The sequence below is a fragment of the Coffea arabica genome, chromosome 5e (genome assembly GCF_036785885.1).
Source record: "Coffea arabica cultivar ET-39 chromosome 5e, Coffea Arabica ET-39 HiFi, whole genome shotgun sequence".
Taxonomy (NCBI): Eukaryota; Viridiplantae; Streptophyta; class Magnoliopsida; order Gentianales; family Rubiaceae; genus Coffea; species Coffea arabica.
The window spans coordinates 40,124,829-40,143,754 of NC_092318.1; the positions used below are offsets into that span (position 1 = coordinate 40,124,829).

Sequence of the window (18,926 nt, forward strand, 5' to 3'; positions counted from 1 at the left end):
GCTTACCGTGCTCTTGCTTGATGAAAATTGGCCGGTGATGATGGTGGATTCGGTGAAGTGGCGGCGCTGGCGGTGGTCGACGGCAGTGGTGATTCTGGTTCTTACTCTCCTCTGCCTCCGTTTTGATTTTTCCCTAGCCCGAAGCTTCTTTCTTCCTCTTGTTCTGGTTCCTGCTCTTGTCTTCCTCTCAGAAACTCCCCGAAGTTCTCCCTTTCACTTTCGCGTCTCCCTTTTCTCTAACCCTAGCAGTCCATTTTCCTCTTAGTTTTCTGCTTTGTTCCGCCGCCCCTTGTCTTTCCTTTGCTTTGTTCTTTTTAGCCCAAACCTCTCTCGGCCTTCTCTGTTTTTCCCCACCGAAGCCCCCCTCTCGGTTCTCTCCTTTTTCTTCTCCTTGTTCTCAGCCCCTCTGTTTTCCCCTTGCGTTTTTGCTCTTTTTTCCTCCTCTGCCCGTCAGCCGCCACCCTCTTTTCCTTTTCTCTGTTTTTTGTTTTCGTTGAGCTTCCCTCTCCGTCCTTTTCCCTTCACTCAGCCGAAGCCTCTCCTCAGCCTTCAGCCGCTAAACTTCCCATTTTTTCCTTTCAATCTTTCTCTTTCTTTTTCTTTAGCCTCCGATGAAGCACCTCCTTTTTTTCCTTTTCGTTTTCCACGGTTCCTTTTCATCCGCCACCCCCTTGGTTTTTCTTTTACTCTGTTTTTTCCAGCCGTCCTCCCCTCTCGGTTCTCTCCTTTCTTTTTTCTCTTTTCGGCCACCAACCAGGTTCCCCCCCTACTCAGCCGCCAAACCCTCCTCTTTGTCTTGCCTTTTTTTTTCAAGCCCCGTTGCCCTTTTCTTCTCTTTCTTTTCCTTTTCAAAATATCTATCCTACAAGTGTCTAGACACCTCACCATCTAGGTGAGGTGAGGTGTTGTCAAATGCAAAAAGGGACACTTGTCTCTATCCATGATCCCCATTTGTCATTATTTTTTTTTTGCTTTTTCTTTTTCTCTTTTTTTTTAGTACGAGACAAAAATAAATAATAAAATAAAATGAATTAGAGCAAAATAAAATAAAATAAAATAAAAATAAAAATAAAAGCCCTAGAATTGAAACAAATAAACCTATTAAATTAATTAAACAAAATAAAATTAAAAAAACAAAAATTTGGTGTCTACACATAGTTTCAATAAAAATAATCATTTTCCCAACATTTGAGACCAATCATCATGTTTTTTTTTTATTTTTAATTTGGTTTGAAGCATAGATTTTATTGCTATAGTATTATTCTTTATTTTTTAGTACAAAAACACAAATTTTCGTCAATATAGGTGGCAAAATTTGTTAATTACATATAAGTGAAAATATACTTTTATAATTTGCAAATATTTTAGCCCTGCAATTTTTTATAATTGCAGCACTAAAGTACATCATTAATTGAAAATAACGAAAGTCAAATTCTATGGTTATAACAGACTTTTATTAAAAATAATCAAATGCTATTAATAAGACATTATTGTTAAGTCAAAATCAAAGAAAATTTAGTGATGACATAATGTTATCACTAATTTATTCAAGATTATAATGACAAGAAAAGTCATCACTAATTAAATTGCTAGTTTTTAATATTGTCAATTGCTAGTTTTTAATACTTTTGTGAAAATATTGATAATGGTTGAGAAAATTTTGTTACATTACTGCAAGTGATAAATGTACTTTTGTTCTTTTTCAAACATTTATTTTAATGTTTAATTTTGTTTAAAATTATTGTACTAGTATAGATTTGCAAGACAAAACTTAAGTTCTCAATAGTTAAAAAATTCATTACAGAGAAAACACAAAGTAGTAGTTGCAAAATGTGTATAAATTACAGATATTTTGTTAATTGCTTTGTAGTACTTTGTTATTCCTTTGCTAATACTACTTGGCATGTAGCACAAAGGATAAATCTGCCATAAATTTCTTATTCCATTGATAAAAAGACCTGTCTGCCTTATAACTATTGTAATGAAAGATATATCTTTAGAATTTATAACAAATTATTACTTAAGTTTGAGAAAATTATAAAATATTTATGCATAGTTTATCAAGATACCATTCGCAATTTCCTAATAAAAAAATAGGGGCTAAATTGTAAAAGCTAGGGTGCCATAATAGAAATAATAAAATTGGTGTATTACATATGGGGGTTAAATTGCAAAAGTTAGAGTGCCATAGTAGAATTAATGAAATTGGTGAATTACATATGGGGCTAAATTACAAAAGTTAGGGAGTAATAATAGAATTAATGAAATCGGTGTACTACATATGGGGCTAAATTGAAAAAGTTAAGGTATCATAATGGAATTAATGAAATTTATTACAACATTTGGGGCTAAATCGCAAAAGTTAGGGTGGCACAGTAGAATTAATGAAAGTGACTTAGAAATAAGTACTTTAAACAGTGACGATTAATTCTTGTCACTAAATCCGAATCGGTAGAGTGACAGTGACGATATTAGAAGTTGTCACTATATAGATCATTTTAGTGACAACTTTTTCAAGGTTGTCACTGAAGACTTAGTTGCTTTGAGCAATTATGACAACTTTCCTTGTCGTCACTAAATAACCACTTTTTGTGACGACTTTTGTCGTCACTAAAAAATGTTGTCACTAATGACCATATTTCTTGCAATGTAGTTTGTGACGAAAATAACGGGTCGTCACTAAACATTTAGTTGCTTTGATGCAATTGTGACAACTTTAGGTGTCGCGACTAAAGAAACCCCTTTTGTGACGACTTATTGTCATCACTAGAGAATGTTGTCACTAATAACCTTTTTTTTAGTGATCAGTGACGACAACAAAAAGTTGTCCGTAACTAGGCCAAGCAATAGTGATGATGTTTTTAATGTCGTCACTATTGTGTGTTCCAAACACTCCCGCGCTCTTGCTAAATCTTGGCGGGAATTTACTAGTGACGACTTTTCTAAGTTGTCACAAATGAGTTGGCTCCCATTAGAGGTTTGTGACGAGTTAGAAAGTCAAATATTACCCTTTTGTTGCAAGATCAAATCAGAAAATCTGGTTTGGTGACAGCTAGCAAAAACAAAGGGGTAGCAGTGGTTTTCAAAATAACAAAACAAAAATGCAGCGAAAATGTTTAACTCTTGTTTGAAGTGCCGAACCAAAACATTCAAGAAAACATGCTAAAGATCAGATCTTGAATTTGAACAAAATACTAAACATGCTAATCCAACACCACTTATCTAATCCACCTTTTCAATATAAGACCAATCAGCAGGTTGGATGGCTGAAACTTGGTGAGCAATTGCAGAAAAAAGAAAACAGCAAAGAGGACTGCAAAAATTTTATTCTGCTGCAGATTTGATGCTCATCAAAATGCAACCAAAATGGCTTAGAGCTCTGCCATAACTTCAAACAAACTCACAAGATAAAAATCTTAGGCACAACCATAATCTTGCAATAAAAACTCAGTATTCACAGCAAAACAGCCTCGCAGATCATCGGATGAAGGAAACTAACAGCTTTCATTCAAAAATGGCAGAAATGAAACAACAATAGCCAAACTGAAAAACATATTCTACTAAAGGGAAATTGATACGGGTCAACTTATTCACATGCTAAGTGTAGAATCCTTTGAAAAGAACATACAAAGCCATGAGAAACTTTTCTTTTGAGCAACAAATATTCTCTGCAATAATTTTATTCCCAACCGTGGCTTTCTTCTAATTCATCATTTCAAATCTATTGCACAACCACAAGGGAAAAGCAGGGAGCTACAGCATACCATCAAAACCCAACCTCTTGCATAATTGCCAAAAACGTCAACTACCCAACTCTAGTAAACAAAATTTCTGGGATAAGAACACGCAAAATGCAAGCAAAATCGTCTTCAAGCAAGACTGTCGGTTAGGTATTTCGTCAAACACCACATGAGCATAAGAAATTTTAGCTAATCTCTCGCTCAATTGATGTAAAGCAGCACCCAAAATTATCAGAAATCCCAAGAAAATCCAACCAAATCAACACATAAAACACGTATAATCATAAAATTATGGGCCATCAACAGGGGAAACGCAACAACCAAGTCATGGCAGACCCATTTGAAAAACTTTCCAAAACTTGTGATCAAGGAAAAAAAATGAAATACAAATGAAAGGGATAACTTACGGTGGACTGCTAGCGGCGGTGCTCTTCTGGCAGCAGGACTGGAGGCAGTCGGGGATGGCGGTGTCCTTGAGATCGACTGAGATAGGCAGAGTAAGCCTTAGCGTTTGATTATAGGGGGTTTTCCGGCGGCTTGGGGGGGGCTTAAGCCCCCACCAGCCCCCCCTTAAATCCGTGGCTGATTGCACAACCACAAGGGAAAAGCAGGGAGCTACAGCATGCCATCTTAGCAAAAACAAAACCCAACCTCTAGCATAATTACCAAAAACTTCAACTACCCAACTCTGGTAAACAAAATTTCTGGGATAAGAACAACGCAAAACGCAAGCAAAAATCATCTTCAAAGCAGGACTTTCGGTTAGGCATTTCGTCGAACAGCAAATAGGCACCAAAATTTCACCGACTTTTTTTGCTCAATTAAGGTCATTTTCAGCCCCAAAAGTTTGCCAGAAACACAGCAAACAGTCCAATTAACACATATAGCATGCGTATTAAAAAATCATGAACAAACAACCGAAAATTGCAACCAAACACAGTCACGGCAGCCTGTTTCAAAGGCTTGAACAAAACTGAAGTTTTAAAGAAGAAAAGACAGCTTACCGTGCTCTTGCTTGATGAAAATTGGCCGGTGATGATGGTGGATTCGGTGAAGTGGCGGCGCTGGCGGTGGTCGACGGCAGTGGTGATTCTGGTTCTTACTCTCCTCTGCCTCCGTTTTGATTTTTCCCTAGCCCGAAGCTTCTTTCTTCCTCTTGTTCTGGTTCCTGCTCTTGTCTTCCTCTCAGAAACTCCCCGAAGTTCTCCCTTTCACTTTCGCGTCTCCCTTTTCTCTAACCCTAGCAGTCCATTTTCCTCTTAGTTTTCTGCTTTGTTCCGCCGCCCCTTGTCTTTCCTTTGCTTTGTTCTTTTTAGCCCAAACCTCTCTCGGCCTTCTCTGTTTTTCCCCACCGAAGCCCCCCTCTCGGTTCTCTCCTTTTTCTTCTCCTTGTTCTCAGCCCCTCTGTTTTCCCCTTGCGTTTTTGCTCTTTTTTCCTCCTCTGCCCGTCAGCCGCCACCCTCTTTTCCTTTTCTCTGTTTTTTGTTTTCGTTGAGCTTCCCTCTCCGTCCTTTTCCCTTCACTCAGCCGAAGCCTCTCCTCAGCCTTCAGCCGCTAAACTTCCCATTTTTTCCTTTCAATCTTTCTCTTTCTTTTTCTTTAGCCTCCGATGAAGCACCTCCTTTTTTTCCTTTTCGTTTTCCACGGTTCCTTTTCATCCGCCACCCCCTTGGTTTTTCTTTTACTCTGTTTTTTCCAGCCGTCCTCCCCTCTCGGTTCTCTCCTTTCTTTTTTCTCTTTTCGGCCACCAACCAGGTTCCCCCCCTACTCAGCCGCCAAACCCTCCTCTTTGTCTTGCCTTTTTTTTTCAAGCCCCGTTGCCCTTTTCTTCTCTTTCTTTTCCTTTTCAAAATATCTATCCTACAAGTGTCTAGACACCTCACCATCTAGGTGAGGTGAGGTGTTGTCAAATGCAAAAAGGGACACTTGTCTCTATCCATGATCCCCATTTGTCATTATTTTTTTTTTGCTTTTTCTTTTTCTCTTTTTTTTTAGTACGAGACAAAAATAAATAATAAAATAAAATGAATTAGAGCAAAATAAAATAAAATAAAATAAAAATAAAAATAAAAGCCCTAGAATTGAAACAAATAAACCTATTAAATTAATTAAACAAAATAAAATTAAAAAAACAAAAATTTGGTGTCTACACATAGTTTCAATAAAAATAATCATTTTCCCAACATTTGAGACCAATCATCATGTTTTTTTTTTATTTTTAATTTGGTTTGAAGCATAGATTTTATTGCTATAGTATTATTCTTTATTTTTTAGTACAAAAACACAAATTTTCGTCAATATAGGTGGCAAAATTTGTTAATTACATATAAGTGAAAATATACTTTTATAATTTGCAAATATTTTAGCCCTGCAATTTTTTATAATTGCAGCACTAAAGTACATCATTAATTGAAAATAACGAAAGTCAAATTCTATGGTTATAACAGACTTTTATTAAAAATAATCAAATGCTATTAATAAGACATTATTGTTAAGTCAAAATCAAAGAAAATTTAGTGATGACATAATGTTATCACTAATTTATTCAAGATTATAATGACAAGAAAAGTCATCACTAATTAAATTGCTAGTTTTTAATATTGTCAATTGCTAGTTTTTAATACTTTTGTGAAAATATTGATAATGGTTGAGAAAATTTTGTTACATTACTGCAAGTGATAAATGTACTTTTGTTCTTTTTCAAACATTTATTTTAATGTTTAATTTTGTTTAAAATTATTGTACTAGTATAGATTTGCAAGACAAAACTTAAGTTCTCAATAGTTAAAAAATTCATTACAGAGAAAACACAAAGTAGTAGTTGCAAAATGTGTATAAATTACAGATATTTTGTTAATTGCTTTGTAGTACTTTGTTATTCCTTTGCTAATACTACTTGGCATGTAGCACAAAGGATAAATCTGCCATAAATTTCTTATTCCATTGATAAAAAGACCTGTCTGCCTTATAACTATTGTAATGAAAGATATATCTTTAGAATTTATAACAAATTATTACTTAAGTTTGAGAAAATTATAAAATATTTATGCATAGTTTATCAAGATACCATTCGCAATTTCCTAATAAAAAAATAGGGGCTAAATTGTAAAAGCTAGGGTGCCATAATAGAAATAATAAAATTGGTGTATTACATATGGGGGTTAAATTGCAAAAGTTAGAGTGCCATAGTAGAATTAATGAAATTGGTGAATTACATATGGGGCTAAATTACAAAAGTTAGGGAGTAATAATAGAATTAATGAAATCGGTGTACTACATATGGGGCTAAATTGAAAAAGTTAAGGTATCATAATGGAATTAATGAAATTTATTACAACATTTGGGGCTAAATCGCAAAAGTTAGGGTGGCACAGTAGAATTAATGAAAGTGACTTAGAAATAAGTACTTTAAACAGTGACGATTAATTCTTGTCACTAAATCCGAATCGGTAGAGTGACAGTGACGATATTAGAAGTTGTCACTATATAGATCATTTTAGTGACAACTTTTTCAAGGTTGTCACTGAAGACTTAGTTGCTTTGAGCAATTATGACAACTTTCCTTGTCGTCACTAAATAACCACTTTTTGTGACGACTTTTGTCGTCACTAAAAAATGTTGTCACTAATGACCATATTTCTTGCAATGTAGTTTGTGACGAAAATAACGGGTCGTCACTAAACATTTAGTTGCTTTGATGCAATTGTGACAACTTTAGGTGTCGCGACTAAAGAAACCCCTTTTGTGACGACTTATTGTCATCACTAGAGAATGTTGTCACTAATAACCTTTTTTTTAGTGATCAGTGACGACAACAAAAAGTTGTCCGTAACTAGGCCAAGCAATAGTGATGATGTTTTTAATGTCGTCACTATTGTGTGTTCCAAACACTCCCGCGCTCTTGCTAAATCTTGGCGGGAATTTACTAGTGACGACTTTTCTAAGTTGTCACAAATGAGTTGGCTCCCATTAGAGGTTTGTGACGAGTTAGAAAGTCAAATATTACCCTTTTGTTGCAAGATCAAATCAGAAAATCTGGTTTGGTGACAGCTAGCAAAAACAAAGGGGTAGCAGTGGTTTTCAAAATAACAAAACAAAAATGCAGCGAAAATGTTTAACTCTTGTTTGAAGTGCCGAACCAAAACATTCAAGAAAACATGCTAAAGATCAGATCTTGAATTTGAACAAAATACTAAACATGCTAATCCAACACCACTTATCTAATCCACATTTTCAATATAAGACCAATCAGCAGGTTGGATGGCTGAAACTTGGTGAGCAATTGCAGAAAAAAGAAAACAGCAAAGAGGACTGCAAAAATTTTATTCTGCTGCAGATTTGATGCTCATCAAAATGCAACCAAAATGGCTTAGAGCTCTGCCATAACTTCAAACAAACTCACAAGATAAAAATCTTAGGCACAACCATAATCTTGCAATAAAAACTCAGTATTCACAGCAAAACAGCCTCGCAGATCATCGGATGAAGGAAACTAACAGCTTTCATTCAAAAATGGCAGAAATGAAACAACAATAGCCAAACTGAAAAACATATTCTACTAAAGGGAAATTGATACGGGTCAACTTATTCACATGCTAAGTGTAGAATCCTTTGAAAAGAACATACAAAGCCATGAGAAACTTTTCTTTTGAGCAACAAATATTCTCTGCAATAATTTTATTCCCAACCGTGGCTTTCTTCTAATTCATCATTTCAAATCTATTGCACAACCACAAGGGAAAAGCAGGGAGCTACAGCATACCATCAAAACCCAACCTCTTGCATAATTGCCAAAAACGTCAACTACCCAACTCTAGTAAACAAAATTTCTGGGATAAGAACACGCAAAATGCAAGCAAAATCGTCTTCAAGCAAGACTGTCGGTTAGGTATTTCGTCAAACACCACATGAGCATAAGAAATTTTAGCTAATCTCTCGCTCAATTGATGTAAAGCAGCACCCAAAATTATCAGAAATCCCAAGAAAATCCAACCAAATCAACACATAAAACACGTATAATCATAAAATTATGGGCCATCAACAGGGGAAACGCAACAACCAAGTCATGGCAGACCCATTTGAAAAACTTTCCAAAACTTGTGATCAAGGAAAAAAAATGAAATACAAATGAAAGGGATAACTTACGGTGGACTGCTAGCGGCGGTGCTCTTCTGGCAGCAGGACTGGAGGCAGTCGGGGATGGCGGTGTCCTTGAGATCGACTGAGATAGGCAGAGTAAGCCTTAGCGTTTGATTATAGGGGGTTTTCCGGCGGCTTGGGGGGGGCTTAAGCCCCCACCAGCCCCCCCTTAAATCCGTGGCTGATTGCACAACCACAAGGGAAAAGCAGGGAGCTACAGCATGCCATCTTAGCAAAAACAAAACCCAACCTCTAGCATAATTACCAAAAACTTCAACTACCCAACTCTGGTAAACAAAATTTCTGGGATAAGAACAACGCAAAACGCAAGCAAAAATCATCTTCAAAGCAGGACTTTCGGTTAGGCATTTCGTCGAACAGCAAATAGGCACCAAAATTTCACCGACTTTTTTTGCTCAATTAAGGTCATTTTCAGCCCCAAAAGTTTGCCAGAAACACAGCAAACAGTCCAATTAACACATATAGCATGCGTATTAAAAAATCATGAACAAACAACCGAAAATTGCAACCAAACACAGTCACGGCAGCCTGTTTCAAAGGCTTGAACAAAACTGAAGTTTTAAAGAAGAAAAGACAGCTTACCGTGCTCTTGCTTGATGAAAATTGGCCGGTGATGATGGTGGATTCGGTGAAGTGGCGGCGCTGGCGGTGGTCGACGGCAGTGGTGATTCTGGTTCTTACTCTCCTCTGCCTCCGTTTTGATTTTTCCCTAGCCCGAAGCTTCTTTCTTCCTCTTGTTCTGGTTCCTGCTCTTGTCTTCCTCTCAGAAACTCCCCGAAGTTCTCCCTTTCACTTTCGCGTCTCCCTTTTCTCTAACCCTAGCAGTCCATTTTCCTCTTAGTTTTCTGCTTTGTTCCGCCGCCCCTTGTCTTTCCTTTGCTTTGTTCTTTTTAGCCCAAACCTCTCTCGGCCTTCTCTGTTTTTCCCCACCGAAGCCCCCCTCTCGGTTCTCTCCTTTTTCTTCTCCTTGTTCTCAGCCCCTCTGTTTTCCCCTTGCGTTTTTGCTCTTTTTTCCTCCTCTGCCCGTCAGCCGCCACCCTCTTTTCCTTTTCTCTGTTTTTTGTTTTCGTTGAGCTTCCCTCTCCGTCCTTTTCCCTTCACTCAGCCGAAGCCTCTCCTCAGCCTTCAGCCGCTAAACTTCCCATTTTTTCCTTTCAATCTTTCTCTTTCTTTTTCTTTAGCCTCCGATGAAGCACCTCCTTTTTTTCCTTTTCGTTTTCCACGGTTCCTTTTCATCCGCCACCCCCTTGGTTTTTCTTTTACTCTGTTTTTTCCAGCCGTCCTCCCCTCTCGGTTCTCTCCTTTCTTTTTTCTCTTTTCGGCCACCAACCAGGTTCCCCCCCTACTCAGCCGCCAAACCCTCCTCTTTGTCTTGCCTTTTTTTTTCAAGCCCCGTTGCCCTTTTCTTCTCTTTCTTTTCCTTTTCAAAATATCTATCCTACAAGTGTCTAGACACCTCACCATCTAGGTGAGGTGAGGTGTTGTCAAATGCAAAAAGGGACACTTGTCTCTATCCATGATCCCCATTTGTCATTATTTTTTTTTTGCTTTTTCTTTTTCTCTTTTTTTTTAGTACGAGACAAAAATAAATAATAAAATAAAATGAATTAGAGCAAAATAAAATAAAATAAAATAAAAATAAAAATAAAAGCCCTAGAATTGAAACAAATAAACCTATTAAATTAATTAAACAAAATAAAATTAAAAAAACAAAAATTTGGTGTCTACACATAGTTTCAATAAAAATAATCATTTTCCCAACATTTGAGACCAATCATCATGTTTTTTTTTTATTTTTAATTTGGTTTGAAGCATAGATTTTATTGCTATAGTATTATTCTTTATTTTTTAGTACAAAAACACAAATTTTCGTCAATATAGGTGGCAAAATTTGTTAATTACATATAAGTGAAAATATACTTTTATAATTTGCAAATATTTTAGCCCTGCAATTTTTTATAATTGCAGCACTAAAGTACATCATTAATTGAAAATAACGAAAGTCAAATTCTATGGTTATAACAGACTTTTATTAAAAATAATCAAATGCTATTAATAAGACATTATTGTTAAGTCAAAATCAAAGAAAATTTAGTGATGACATAATGTTATCACTAATTTATTCAAGATTATAATGACAAGAAAAGTCATCACTAATTAAATTGCTAGTTTTTAATATTGTCAATTGCTAGTTTTTAATACTTTTGTGAAAATATTGATAATGGTTGAGAAAATTTTGTTACATTACTGCAAGTGATAAATGTACTTTTGTTCTTTTTCAAACATTTATTTTAATGTTTAATTTTGTTTAAAATTATTGTACTAGTATAGATTTGCAAGACAAAACTTAAGTTCTCAATAGTTAAAAAATTCATTACAGAGAAAACACAAAGTAGTAGTTGCAAAATGTGTATAAATTACAGATATTTTGTTAATTGCTTTGTAGTACTTTGTTATTCCTTTGCTAATACTACTTGGCATGTAGCACAAAGGATAAATCTGCCATAAATTTCTTATTCCATTGATAAAAAGACCTGTCTGCCTTATAACTATTGTAATGAAAGATATATCTTTAGAATTTATAACAAATTATTACTTAAGTTTGAGAAAATTATAAAATATTTATGCATAGTTTATCAAGATACCATTCGCAATTTCCTAATAAAAAAATAGGGGCTAAATTGTAAAAGCTAGGGTGCCATAATAGAAATAATAAAATTGGTGTATTACATATGGGGGTTAAATTGCAAAAGTTAGAGTGCCATAGTAGAATTAATGAAATTGGTGAATTACATATGGGGCTAAATTACAAAAGTTAGGGAGTAATAATAGAATTAATGAAATCGGTGTACTACATATGGGGCTAAATTGAAAAAGTTAAGGTATCATAATGGAATTAATGAAATTTATTACAACATTTGGGGCTAAATCGCAAAAGTTAGGGTGGCACAGTAGAATTAATGAAAGTGACTTAGAAATAAGTACTTTAAACAGTGACGATTAATTCTTGTCACTAAATCCGAATCGGTAGAGTGACAGTGACGATATTAGAAGTTGTCACTATATAGATCATTTTAGTGACAACTTTTTCAAGGTTGTCACTGAAGACTTAGTTGCTTTGAGCAATTATGACAACTTTCCTTGTCGTCACTAAATAACCACTTTTTGTGACGACTTTTGTCGTCACTAAAAAATGTTGTCACTAATGACCATATTTCTTGCAATGTAGTTTGTGACGAAAATAACGGGTCGTCACTAAACATTTAGTTGCTTTGATGCAATTGTGACAACTTTAGGTGTCGCGACTAAAGAAACCCCTTTTGTGACGACTTATTGTCATCACTAGAGAATGTTGTCACTAATAACCTTTTTTTTAGTGATCAGTGACGACAACAAAAAGTTGTCCGTAACTAGGCCAAGCAATAGTGATGATGTTTTTAATGTCGTCACTATTGTGTGTTCCAAACACTCCCGCGCTCTTGCTAAATCTTGGCGGGAATTTACTAGTGACGACTTTTCTAAGTTGTCACAAATGAGTTGGCTCCCATTAGAGGTTTGTGACGAGTTAGAAAGTCAAATATTACCCTTTTGTTGCAAGATCAAATCAGAAAATCTGGTTTGGTGACAGCTAGCAAAAACAAAGGGGTAGCAGTGGTTTTCAAAATAACAAAACAAAAATGCAGCGAAAATGTTTAACTCTTGTTTGAAGTGCCGAACCAAAACATTCAAGAAAACATGCTAAAGATCAGATCTTGAATTTGAACAAAATACTAAACATGCTAATCCAACACCACTTATCTAATCCACATTTTCAATATAAGACCAATCAGCAGGTTGGATGGCTGAAACTTGGTGAGCAATTGCAGAAAAAAGAAAACAGCAAAGAGGACTGCAAAAATTTTATTCTGCTGCAGATTTGATGCTCATCAAAATGCAACCAAAATGGCTTAGAGCTCTGCCATAACTTCAAACAAACTCACAAGATAAAAATCTTAGGCACAACCATAATCTTGCAATAAAAACTCAGTATTCACAGCAAAACAGCCTCGCAGATCATCGGATGAAGGAAACTAACAGCTTTCATTCAAAAATGGCAGAAATGAAACAACAATAGCCAAACTGAAAAACATATTCTACTAAAGGGAAATTGATACGGGTCAACTTATTCACATGCTAAGTGTAGAATCCTTTGAAAAGAACATACAAAGCCATGAGAAACTTTTCTTTTGAGCAACAAATATTCTCTGCAATAATTTTATTCCCAACCGTGGCTTTCTTCTAATTCATCATTTCAAATCTATTGCACAACCACAAGGGAAAAGCAGGGAGCTACAGCATACCATCAAAACCCAACCTCTTGCATAATTGCCAAAAACGTCAACTACCCAACTCTAGTAAACAAAATTTCTGGGATAAGAACACGCAAAATGCAAGCAAAATCGTCTTCAAGCAAGACTGTCGGTTAGGTATTTCGTCAAACACCACATGAGCATAAGAAATTTTAGCTAATCTCTCGCTCAATTGATGTAAAGCAGCACCCAAAATTATCAGAAATCCCAAGAAAATCCAACCAAATCAACACATAAAACACGTATAATCATAAAATTATGGGCCATCAACAGGGGAAACGCAACAACCAAGTCATGGCAGACCCATTTGAAAAACTTTCCAAAACTTGTGATCAAGGAAAAAAAATGAAATACAAATGAAAGGGATAACTTACGGTGGACTGCTAGCGGCGGTGCTCTTCTGGCAGCAGGACTGGAGGCAGTCGGGGATGGCGGTGTCCTTGAGATCGACTTAGATAGGCAGAGTAAGCCTTAGCGTTTGATTATAGGGGGTTTTCCGGCGGCTTGGGGGGGGCTTAAGCCCCCACCAGCCCCCCCTTAAATCCGTGGCTGATTGCACAACCACAAGGGAAAAGCAGGGAGCTACAGCATGCCATCTTAGCAAAAACAAAACCCAACCTCTAGCATAATTACCAAAAACTTCAACTACCCAACTCTGGTAAACAAAATTTCTGGGATAAGAACAACGCAAAACGCAAGCAAAAATCATCTTCAAAGCAGGACTTTCGGTTAGGCATTTCGTCGAACAGCAAATAGGCACCAAAATTTCACCGACTTTTTTTGCTCAATTAAGGTCATTTTCAGCCCCAAAAGTTTGCCAGAAACACAGCAAACAGTCCAATTAACACATATAGCATGCGTATTAAAAAATCATGAACAAACAACCGAAAATTGCAACCAAACACAGTCACGGCAGCCTGTTTCAAAGGCTTGAACAAAACTGAAGTTTTAAAGAAGAAAAGACAGCTTACCGTGCTCTTGCTTGATGAAAATTGGCCGGTGATGATGGTGGATTCGGTGAAGTGGCGGCGCTGGCGGTGGTCGACGGCAGTGGTGATTCTGGTTCTTACTCTCCTCTGCCTCCGTTTTGATTTTTCCCTAGCCCGAAGCTTCTTTCTTCCTCTTGTTCTGGTTCCTGCTCTTGTCTTCCTCTCAGAAACTCCCCGAAGTTCTCCCTTTCACTTTCGCGTCTCCCTTTTCTCTAACCCTAGCAGTCCATTTTCCTCTTAGTTTTCTGCTTTGTTCCGCCGCCCCTTGTCTTTCCTTTGCTTTGTTCTTTTTAGCCCAAACCTCTCTCGGCCTTCTCTGTTTTTCCCCACCGAAGCCCCCCTCTCGGTTCTCTCCTTTTTCTTCTCCTTGTTCTCAGCCCCTCTGTTTTCCCCTTGCGTTTTTGCTCTTTTTTCCTCCTCTGCCCGTCAGCCGCCACCCTCTTTTCCTTTTCTCTGTTTTTTGTTTTCGTTGAGCTTCCCTCTCCGTCCTTTTCCCTTCACTCAGCCGAAGCCTCTCCTCAGCCTTCAGCCGCTAAACTTCCCATTTTTTCCTTTCAATCTTTCTCTTTCTTTTTCTTTAGCCTCCGATGAAGCACCTCCTTTTTTTCCTTTTCGTTTTCCACGGTTCCTTTTCATCCGCCACCCCCTTGGTTTTTCTTTTACTCTGTTTTTTCCAGCCGTCCTCCCCTCTCGGTTCTCTCCTTTCTTTTTTCTCTTTTCGGCCACCAACCAGGTTCCCCCCCTACTCAGCCGCCAAACCCTCCTCTTTGTCTTGCCTTTTTTTTTCAAGCCCCGTTGCCCTTTTCTTCTCTTTCTTTTCCTTTTCAAAATATCTATCCTACAAGTGTCTAGACACCTCACCATCTAGGTGAGGTGAGGTGTTGTCAAATGCAAAAAGGGACACTTGTCTCTATCCATGATCCCCATTTGTCATTATTTTTTTTTTGCTTTTTCTTTTTCTCTTTTTTTTTAGTACGAGACAAAAATAAATAATAAAATAAAATGAATTAGAGCAAAATAAAATAAAATAAAATAAAAATAAAAATAAAAGCCCTAGAATTGAAACAAATAAACCTATTAAATTAATTAAACAAAATAAAATTAAAAAAACAAAAATTTGGTGTCTACACATAGTTTCAATAAAAATAATCATTTTCCCAACATTTGAGACCAATCATCATGTTTTTTTTTTATTTTTAATTTGGTTTGAAGCATAGATTTTATTGCTATAGTATTATTCTTTATTTTTTAGTACAAAAACACAAATTTTCGTCAATATAGGTGGCAAAATTTGTTAATTACATATAAGTGAAAATATACTTTTATAATTTGCAAATATTTTAGCCCTGCAATTTTTTATAATTGCAGCACTAAAGTACATCATTAATTGAAAATAACGAAAGTCAAATTCTATGGTTATAACAGACTTTTATTAAAAATAATCAAATGCTATTAATAAGACATTATTGTTAAGTCAAAATCAAAGAAAATTTAGTGATGACATAATGTTATCACTAATTTATTCAAGATTATAATGACAAGAAAAGTCATCACTAATTAAATTGCTAGTTTTTAATATTGTCAATTGCTAGTTTTTAATACTTTTGTGAAAATATTGATAATGGTTGAGAAAATTTTGTTACATTACTGCAAGTGATAAATGTACTTTTGTTCTTTTTCAAACATTTATTTTAATGTTTAATTTTGTTTAAAATTATTGTACTAGTATAGATTTGCAAGACAAAACTTAAGTTCTCAATAGTTAAAAAATTCATTACAGAGAAAACACAAAGTAGTAGTTGCAAAATGTGTATAAATTACAGATATTTTGTTAATTGCTTTGTAGTACTTTGTTATTCCTTTGCTAATACTACTTGGCATGTAGCACAAAGGATAAATCTGCCATAAATTTCTTATTCCATTGATAAAAAGACCTGTCTGCCTTATAACTATTGTAATGAAAGATATATCTTTAGAATTTATAACAAATTATTACTTAAGTTTGAGAAAATTATAAAATATTTATGCATAGTTTATCAAGATACCATTCGCAATTTCCTAATAAAAAAATAGGGGCTAAATTGTAAAAGCTAGGGTGCCATAATAGAAATAATAAAATTGGTGTATTACATATGGGGGTTAAATTGCAAAAGTTAGAGTGCCATAGTAGAATTAATGAAATTGGTGAATTACATATGGGGCTAAATTACAAAAGTTAGGGAGTAATAATAGAATTAATGAAATCGGTGTACTACATATGGGGCTAAATTGAAAAAGTTAAGGTATCATAATGGAATTAATGAAATTTATTACAACATTTGGGGCTAAATCGCAAAAGTTAGGGTGGCACAGTAGAATTAATGAAAGTGACTTAGAAATAAGTACTTTAAACAGTGACGATTAATTCTTGTCACTAAATCCGAATCGGTAGAGTGACAGTGACGATATTAGAAGTTGTCACTATATAGATCATTTTAGTGACAACTTTTTCAAGGTTGTCACTGAAGACTTAGTTGCTTTGAGCAATTATGACAACTTTCCTTGTCGTCACTAAATAACCACTTTTTGTGACGACTTTTGTCGTCACTAAAAAATGTTGTCACTAATGACCATATTTCTTGCAATGTAGTTTGTGACGAAAATAACGGGTCGTCACTAAACATTTAGTTGCTTTGATGCAATTGTGACAACTTTAGGTGTCGCGACTAAAGAAACCCCTTTTGTGACGACTTATTGTCATCACTAGAGAATGTTGTCACTAATAACCTTTTTTTTAGTGATCAGTGACGACAACAAAAAGTTGTCCGTAACTAGGCCAAGCAATAGTGATGATGTTTTTAATGTCGTCACTATTGTGTGTTCCAAACACTCCCGCGCTCTTGCTAAATCTTGGCGGGAATTTACTAGTGACGACTTTTCTAAGTTGTCACAAATGAGTTGGCTCCCATTAGAGGTTTGTGACGAGTTAGAAAGTCAAATATTACCCTTTTGTTGCAAGATCAAATCAGAAAATCTGGTTTGGTGACAGCTAGCAAAAACAAAGGGGTAGCAGTGGTTTTCAAAATAACAAAACAAAAATGCAGCGAAAATGTTTAACTCTTGTTTGAAGTGCCGAACCAAAACATTCAAGAAAACATGCTAAAGATCAGATCTTGAATTTGAACAAAATACTAAACATGCTAATCCAACACCACTTATCTAATCCACATTTTCAATATAAGACCAATCAGCAGGTTGGATGGCTGAAACTTGGTGAGCAATTGCAGAAAAAAGAAAACAGCAAAGAGGACTGCAAAAATTTTATTCTGCTGCAGATTTGATGCTCATCAAAATGCAACCAAAATGGCTTAGAGCTCTGCCATAACTTCAAACAAACTCACAAGATAAAAATCTTAGGCACAACCATAATCTTGCAATAAAAACTCAGTATTCACAGCAAAACAGCCTCGCAGATCATCGGATGAAGGAAACTAACAGCTTTCATTCAAAAATGGCAGAAATGAAACAACAATAGCCAAACTGAAAAACATATTCTACTAAAGGGAAATTGATACGGGTCAACTTATTCACATGCTAAGTGTAGAATCCTTTGAAAAGAACATACAAAGCCATGAGAAACTTTTCTTTTGAGCAACAAATATTCTCTGCAATAATTTTATTCCCAACCGTGGCTTTCTTCTAATTCATCATTTCAAATCTATTGCACAACCACAAGGGAAAAGCAGGGAGCTACAGCATACCATCAAAACCCAACCTCTTGCATAATTGCCAAAAACGTCAACTACCCAACTCTAGTAAACAAAATTTCTGGGATAAGAACACGCAAAATGCAAGCAAAATCGTCTTCAAGCAAGACTGTCGGTTAGGTATTTCGTCAAACACCACATGAGCATAAGAAATTTTAGCTAATCTCTCGCTCAATTGATGTAAAGCAGCACCCAAAATTATCAGAAATCCCAAGAAAATCCAACCAAATCAACACATAAAACACGTATAATCATAAAATTATGGGCCATCAACAGGGGAAACGCAACAACCAAGTCATGGCAGACCCATTTGAAAAACTTTCCAAAACTTGTGATCAAGGAAAAAAAATGAAATACAAATGAAAGGGATAACTTACGGTGGACTGCTAGCGGCGGTGCTCTTCTGGCAGCAGGACTGGAGGCAGTCGGGGATGGCGGTGTCCTTGAGATCGACTGAGATAGGCAGAGTAAGCCTTAGCGTTTGATTATAGGGGGTTTTCCGGCGGCTTGGGGGGGGCTTAAGCCCCCACCAGCCCCCCCTTAAATCCGTGGCTGATTGCACAACCACAAGGGAAAAGCAGGGAGCTACAGCATGCCATCTTAGCAAAAACAAAACCCAACCTCTAGCATAATTACCAAAAACTTCAACTACCCAACTCTGGTAAACAAAATTTCTGGGATAAGAACAACGCAAAACGCAAGCAAAAATCATCTTCAAAGCAGGACTTTCGGTTAGGCATTTCGTCGAACAGCAAATAGGCACCAAAATTTCACCGACTTTTTTTGCTCAATTAAGGTCATTTTCAGCCCCAAAAGTTTGCCAGAAACACAGCAAACAGTCCAATTAACACATATAGCATGCGTATTAAAAAATCATGAACAAACAACCGAAAATTGCAACCAAACACAGTCACGGCAGCCTGTTTCAAAGGCTTGAACAAA

The 18,926-nt window shown here is 36.0% G+C and overlaps 1 long non-coding RNA gene across 18 annotated transcripts in view; it reads right to left on the bottom strand.

The window, feature by feature from the left end:
* Positions 1-18,926, bottom strand: part of LOC113688306 (uncharacterized) — a 46,208-nt gene that overhangs the window by 16,799 nt on the left and 10,483 nt on the right. For 12 of the 18 annotated variants that reach the window (XR_011814261.1, XR_011814244.1, XR_011814257.1 and 9 more), the window contains exons 4-7: positions 14,221-18,437; positions 9,483-13,699; positions 4,745-8,961; positions 7-4,223 (exon numbers count right to left, since the gene is read on the bottom strand). This is a non-coding gene — a long non-coding RNA (uncharacterized lncRNA). Of the gene's footprint in view, positions 1-6; positions 4,429-4,744; positions 9,167-9,482; positions 13,700-14,220; positions 18,643-18,926 lie in introns of all 18 variants that reach the window. The other 6 variants (XR_011814255.1, XR_011814248.1, XR_011814254.1 and 3 more) reach the window with 6 other exon arrangements.